The sequence below is a fragment of the Solanum verrucosum genome, unplaced genomic scaffold (assembly GCF_900185275.1).
Source record: "Solanum verrucosum unplaced genomic scaffold, falcon-dt-bn FXZP01000528.1, whole genome shotgun sequence".
Classification (NCBI taxonomy): Eukaryota; Viridiplantae; Streptophyta; class Magnoliopsida; order Solanales; family Solanaceae; genus Solanum; species Solanum verrucosum.
In genome coordinates, this window is record NW_026020538.1 from 11,989 (window position 1) to 18,484 (window position 6,496).

The 6,496-nt window shown below is 41.9% G+C and overlaps 1 pseudogene; it reads left to right on the forward strand.

Annotated features, from left to right (window-relative positions):
• The first annotated feature begins 1,071 nt into the window (after positions 1-1,071).
• Positions 1,072-4,605, forward strand: LOC125809904 (uncharacterized; annotated as a pseudogene).
• The last annotated feature ends 1,891 nt before the right edge of the window (positions 4,606-6,496 follow it).

The window sequence follows — 6,496 nt, forward strand, 5'->3', positions numbered from 1 at the left end:
GAGGTCTGTCCCAACATCCATCTCAGTATTATAGAGGCTTCATAGACAGTCAGACAGTTAGTATTGAGTCTCTCATCTATGTATTTGCAGATACTTTGTTTTGAGACATAAGTTGCCATTTTGGCTAAGATGTTATCATTTAAACTATTGCATTGGGTTTATTCTGTTGAGTTAAGTCTTCCGCTGAGTTAAGTAATCCAGGCCAAGGATCCGCTTGGGGCCAGCGATGGTCTCCGAGTGTCGGCCACATCCAGGGTGTAGTTTCGGGGCGTGACAAACTTGGTATCAGAGCATAGAGTTTAAGAGTCCTATGGAGTCTTTGAAGTTGTGTCAGTAGAGTCCTAGTTATCGGTGTAAAACGTGCCATATCTATAATTAGGAGGCTGGAACGTTTAGGAAATTCTTCACTTCCTTCATATCCATCTCGTGCGTTAGAGTTTATCTCTAAAAGTTTCCCTCTAATTTGTGCTTGTGTGTGTTACAGATAACCATGCCTCCACGAAGAGCAGCACGAGGTCATCCAGTTAGGAGAAATGTTGAACCACAAGAGCAAGGGGTACCTAATGCACTAAACGTGCAACCTCAGGGGGAGGTCACTAATGCTGAATTTTGTGAGGCTATTCGGATGCTGAGCCAGGCTGTGACTAACCAGGTTAGGCAGCCAAGAGGACCAAGACAAGATGAGGTTGACACTTCTAGGATTCACAAATTCTTGAGAATGCATCCTCCTAGTTTCACTGGTTCGGTCACTACTGAGGATTCGAAATTTTTTATTGAGGAGCTGAAGAAGGTATTTGATGTGATGCATGTGGCATATACTGAGCGAGTTGAACTAGTTGCATATCAACTGAAGAATGTTGCTAGAACATGGTTTGATCAGTGGATAGAGGGTTGACATGAGAATGCACCACCTGCTAGTTGGGCTTGTTTCGAGGAAGTCTTCTTGGGGTGTTTCTTTCCTCGAGAACTAAAGGAGGCTAAGGTACGAGAGTTTCTTACACTCAACAAGATTCCTTGAGTGTGCATGAGAATGGGTTGAAGTTCACCCAGCTGTCTTGCTATGCTCCTAAAATGGTTAAGGACATGAGGAGCAAAATGAGCTTGTTTATTGCTGGCTTGGGTCGTCTGTCAAGCAAAGAGGGCAGGGCAGCAATGCTGATAGCTGACACGGACATATCAAGGTTGATGGTTTATGTGTAGCAGGTTGAGGAAGAGAAGCTGAGAGACAGGGAAGAGTTCAAAAGTAAGAAAATGAAGATTGGGAATGAGTCTGGGCAGCAGAAAGGCAATGTGAATCGTTTGTCCTTTCAGCAGAAGCAAAATAGGCATGCTCCATCATCTGCTAGTGCACCTGCACCTCGAAATAAATGTGAATATTATGGTCAGAATTCGCAGAACTTTAGATCTAAACCAGCGCAGTCCCAGGGTAGTGTGGCACAAGGAGGTATTTGGGCTCCTGCATGTGCTAAGTGTGGGAGAACCCACCCAAGTAAGTGTCGTGATGGCTTGATAGGTTGTTTCAAGTGTGGACAAGAGGGACACTTCTTGAAAGAGTGTCCTAAGAATAAGCAAGGTAGTGGAAATCTAATCAATAGAGCCCAATCTTCATCAATTACTCCACTAGACAGGGCTGAACCTAAAGGAGCTACTTCTGGTACTGGCGGAGGAGCAAACCGCCTTTATGCAATCACCAGTCGCCAAGAGCAAGAGAACTCTCCAGATGTTGTCACTGGTATGATCAAAGTCTTTGCTTTTGATGTTTATGCTTTGCTAGACCCAGGAGCAAGTTTATCTTTTGTGACCCCTTTATGTTGCAAATACGTTTTGATGTTATCCCTGAGAAACTTTGTGAACCTTTTTGTGTTTCTACACCTGTTGGGGAGTCTATTCTAGCTGAGCGAGTTTATCGTGATTGTGTCATTTCCATCAATCACAAAGACACCATGGCTGATTTAGTTGAGTTAGACATGGTAGATTTGATGTCATTCTAGGTATGGACTGGCTTCATGCCTGTTATGCATCAATAGATTGTAGAACTCGAGTTGTCAAGTTTCAGATTCCTAATGAGCCAGTCATAGAGTGGAGTAGTAGTTCAGCAGTGCCTAAGGGTCGTTTCATTTCGTACCTTAAGGCGAGAAAGTTAGTTTCAAAGGGTTGTATCTATCACTTAGTCCGAGTTAATGACTCAAGTGTTGAGGTACCTCCCATTCAGTCAGTTCCTATAGTAAGAGATTTCCAGAAGTTTCCTGATGATCTACCCGGAGTCCTCCTGAGAGAGAAATAGACTTCGCATAGACATCATTCCAGATACTCGTCCTATCTCTATTCCGCCATATAGAATGGCACCAGCAGAGTTGAAAGAGTTGAAAGAGCAGTTGAAAGATCTCCTAGATAAGGGTTTCATTCGACCAAGTGTCTCACCTTGGGGCGCTCTCGGTCTTTTGTGAGAAAGAAAGATGGTTCCCTTAGGATGTGTATAGATTACCGTCAGTTGAACAAGGTTACCATCAAGAATAAGTATCCTCTTCCAAGGATAGATGATTTATTTGATCAACTTCAGGGTGCCACTGTTTTTCAAAAATTGACCTCAGATCAGGCTACCATCAGTTGAAAGTTAGGGAATGTGACATTCCAAAGACAACATTCAGGACTAGATATGGTCATTATGAGTTCTTGGTCATGTCTTTGGTTTGACCAATGCACCAGCAACGTTCATGGATCTTATGAACAGAGTCTTCAAACCTTATTTAGATATGTTTGTTATCGTCTTCATTGATGACATACTAATCTATTCAAGGAATGAAGAAGATCATGCTAGTCATCTCAGAATAGTTCTTCAGACCTTGAAGAAAGTTGTATGCCAAGTTCTCAAGTGTGAGTTTTGGCTTGAGTCTGTGGCATTCTTGGGCCATATTATTTCGGTGATGGTATTAGAGTTGATACTCAGAAAATTGAGGCAGTGCAGAATTGGCCTAGACCCACATCTCCAACTGATATTAGGAGTTTCTTGGGTTTAGCTGGCTATTATAGAAGGTTTGTAGAGGGTTCTCGTCTATTTCGTCTCCTTTGACAAGTTGACTCAGAAGACAGTGAAATTTCAATGGTCTGAAGCTTGTGAGAAAAGCTTTCAGGAATTGAAGAAGAGGTTGACTAGTGCCCCAGTTTTGACCTTACCAGAGGTACTCAAGGTTTTGTGGTGTATTGTGATGCATCCAGAGTTGGTTTGGGTTGTGTGTTAATGCAGAATGGCAAGGTGATAGCTTATGCCTCCAGACAGTTGAAGGTTCATGAGAAGAATTATCCAACCCATGACTTAGAGTTGGCTGCTGTAGTTTTCGCCTTGAAGATTTGGCGACACACTTGTATTGGTGTTCATTGTTGATATCTTTTACTGATCACACAAGAGCTTGCAATATGTGTTCACTCAGAAGAGCTCAATCTCAGACAGAAAGGTGGTTGAATTACTCAAGGATTATGACATGAGTATTCTTTACCACCCAGGTAAGGCTAATGTTGTTGCTGATGCTTTAAGCAGGTTATCTATGGGTAGTACCACCCATGTTGAGGAAGAAAAGAGAGTTAGCCAAAGATGTGCACAACTTGCACGCCTGGGAGTCAGACTTATGGATTCCACAGAAGGAGGAATAGTGGTGACGAATGGGGCTGAATCATCACTAGTGTCAGAAGTGAAGAAAAGCAAGACCAAGACCCATTTTGCTTGACTTGAAGGCAAATGTTCAAAGCAAAAGTATTAGCTTTTGAACAAGGGGGAGATGGTGTATTGAGATATCAAGGTAGATTGTGTGTACCAATGGTGGATGACTCCAAGAGAGGATCATGGAGGAAGCTCATAGCTCCAGATATTCCATTCATCCGGGTTCCACAAAGATGTATCGTGATTTGAGAGAAGTGTATTGGTGGAATGGCATGAAGAAGGGCATTGCAGAGTTTGTTGCTAAGTGTCCAAATTGCCAACAAGTGAAAGTCGAGCACCAAAGGCCCGGTGGTTTGGCAGAATATAGAACTTCCAGAATGGAAGTGGGAGATGATTAATATGGATTTCATCACAGGTTTGCCAAGGTCTCGCAGACAACATGATTCTATTTGGGTGATTGTCGACAGAATGACAAAATCAGCCCATTTTTGGTAAAGACTACCCATTCGCAGAAGATTATGCTAAGCTTATATTCAAGAAGTGGTAAGACTCATGGAGTTCCAGTCTCCATTATTTCAGATAGAGGTGCACAATTTACTGCACAGTTCTGGAAATCTTTCCAGAAAGGTTTGGGTTCAAGGTGAATTTAAGTACTGCCTTTCATCCTCAGACAGATGGGCAAGCAGAGCGCACTATTCAGACCTTAGAAGATATGTTGAGGGCTTGTGTGATTGATTTCAAGGGAATTGGGATGATCACCTACCTCTCATTGAGTTTGCTTACAACAACAGTTTCACTCTAGCATCCAAATGGCTCCATATGAAGCTCTTTATGGGAGAAGATGCAGATCTCCTATTGGATGGTTTGAAGTTGGTGAAGCAGGGTTGATAGGACCAGATTTAGTTCATCAAGCTATGGAGAAAGTGAAAGTAATTCAAGAGAGATTGAAAACAGCACAGAGTCGTCAGAAATCCTACACTGATGTTAGGAGAAGGGCGTTAGAGTTCGAAGTAGATGATTGGGTATATTTGAAAGTTTCACCCATGAAGGGTGTTATGAGGTTTGGTAAGAAGGGGAAGCTTAGTCCCCGGTATATTGGACCTTATCGCATAGCCAAGAGGATTGGCAGTGTAGCTTACGAGTTGGAGCTACCACAGGAATTAGCGGTTCATCCGGTATTTCACATCTCTATGTTGAAGAAGTGCATGGAGATCCTTCATTGATAGTGCAAACTGAAAATGTTGAGATTAAGGATAATTTATCTTATGAGGAGATTCCGGTCCAGATTTTAGATCGCCAAGTTCGCAAGTTGAGAACAAAGGAGGTCGCATCAGTCAAAGTCCTTTGGAGGAACCAATTTGTTGAAGAAGCTACTTGGGAAGCTGAAGAGGATATGAAGAAGAGATATCCACATCTCTTTGAATCCGGAGAAAATTCAGATCAAGGTACTAATCCTCTTCTTAGTACTAGCTAAATTATGAGTATGCATGTTGTTACTTGCTTTTTTTGTTAGTGTTGAACTTGATGTTACTACCTTAGCTTAGTGAAATAAAGCTCATTCGAGGACGAATGTTCCCAAGGGGGGATATTGTAACATCTCGCACCTAGAAACGACTATAAAGAGTTTAAAATATGAAAATATTGATTTTTGGAAAGAATAAGGAAATCTGGAAATTTTGTCTAAGTTAAGAAAGTGAGTTTTGGCCATTTTCAAACGGCCATAACTCCTAGTCAGGAGAGTTAGGAGCAGCTTGATATGGTTGGAAACCCTTGGAGATCTTTCCAACGCCGCCGAGATTGCACGATTTCGACATCGTATGAGTGAGATATGCCTTTCGGAAGTTGGGTGTTGGATTGAGGAAAGTCCCAATCCGGATTTAGGGAAGGGCAAAGTAGTCTTTTCTCTAATTAATTTCCTAATTTGATTTTAGGGATTTATTGGGGTAAAAACATGACTTAGTCAGTTTGGAAATTGAAAATACGCTTAGGGCTTGGAGAAGAGAGAAAAAAGAAAGAAAGGGAGAAAAAGGCAAGAATTCGTCAAGATCATCCAAGCTTGCGAGTGGAATTCGTCGGGGGTGATCCCTATTAAGGTATGTGAGATCTTTTGTGTTGGGTTAGTTCACCCACACACCAACTTGTTTCAATCCAATTGTTTTGAGTTGTTTACATGTTGAAGAAGTAAGGTTCTTGAAGAACAAATTGTAGAATTCTTGTTGGTTGAGTTGTTGATGCTTGGGGGTGAGTTGATTCATGTTTCCGTTGTTTTTCGAGTTAGATTGGTTGTATATTGAGGGTACAATTGATCCTAAGTGTTTGGGGAAGGAACTATGGAAGTTAGGGAGGTTTAGAGAAAAGAACGGAAAGAAAAGTCGGAAGTCGCTGGGCAAAAGGGCTGGGGCGCCGCGCCTGCCAGAGCGCCACAAAAACTTCTCTGAAGTTTGGCCTCTCGTGTCGCGCCAGCCAGACTTCTCTGAAGTTTGAGGGCTGGCGCCCGCCCTCTCAGAGCGCCAGGGAGCCAGTTCTCCCCATTCGTTCCCACCTTTTCGTACTTGTTCCTAAGCGATGTACCTATGTTTTCTAGTTGTTTCCAACACTCTAAGGTACATCTAAACATCATGAAATCATCCATAAACATGAGATCATGAACCTTGAATCCATAATCCAATTCAAGGAAAGTTAAGATCAAAGTCAAAGAAGTTAAGAGTCAAGTCTAGAAGTTAAGAAAAAAAAAAGTTTTTTTTTTAAAGTCAAAGCCAAGTTTCTTAAAGTTTTTAAGAGTCTTTTACAAACGTTTCAAACTTCGTTTTAACTTCATTTTTAGGCTCAAGTGTCAAGTTA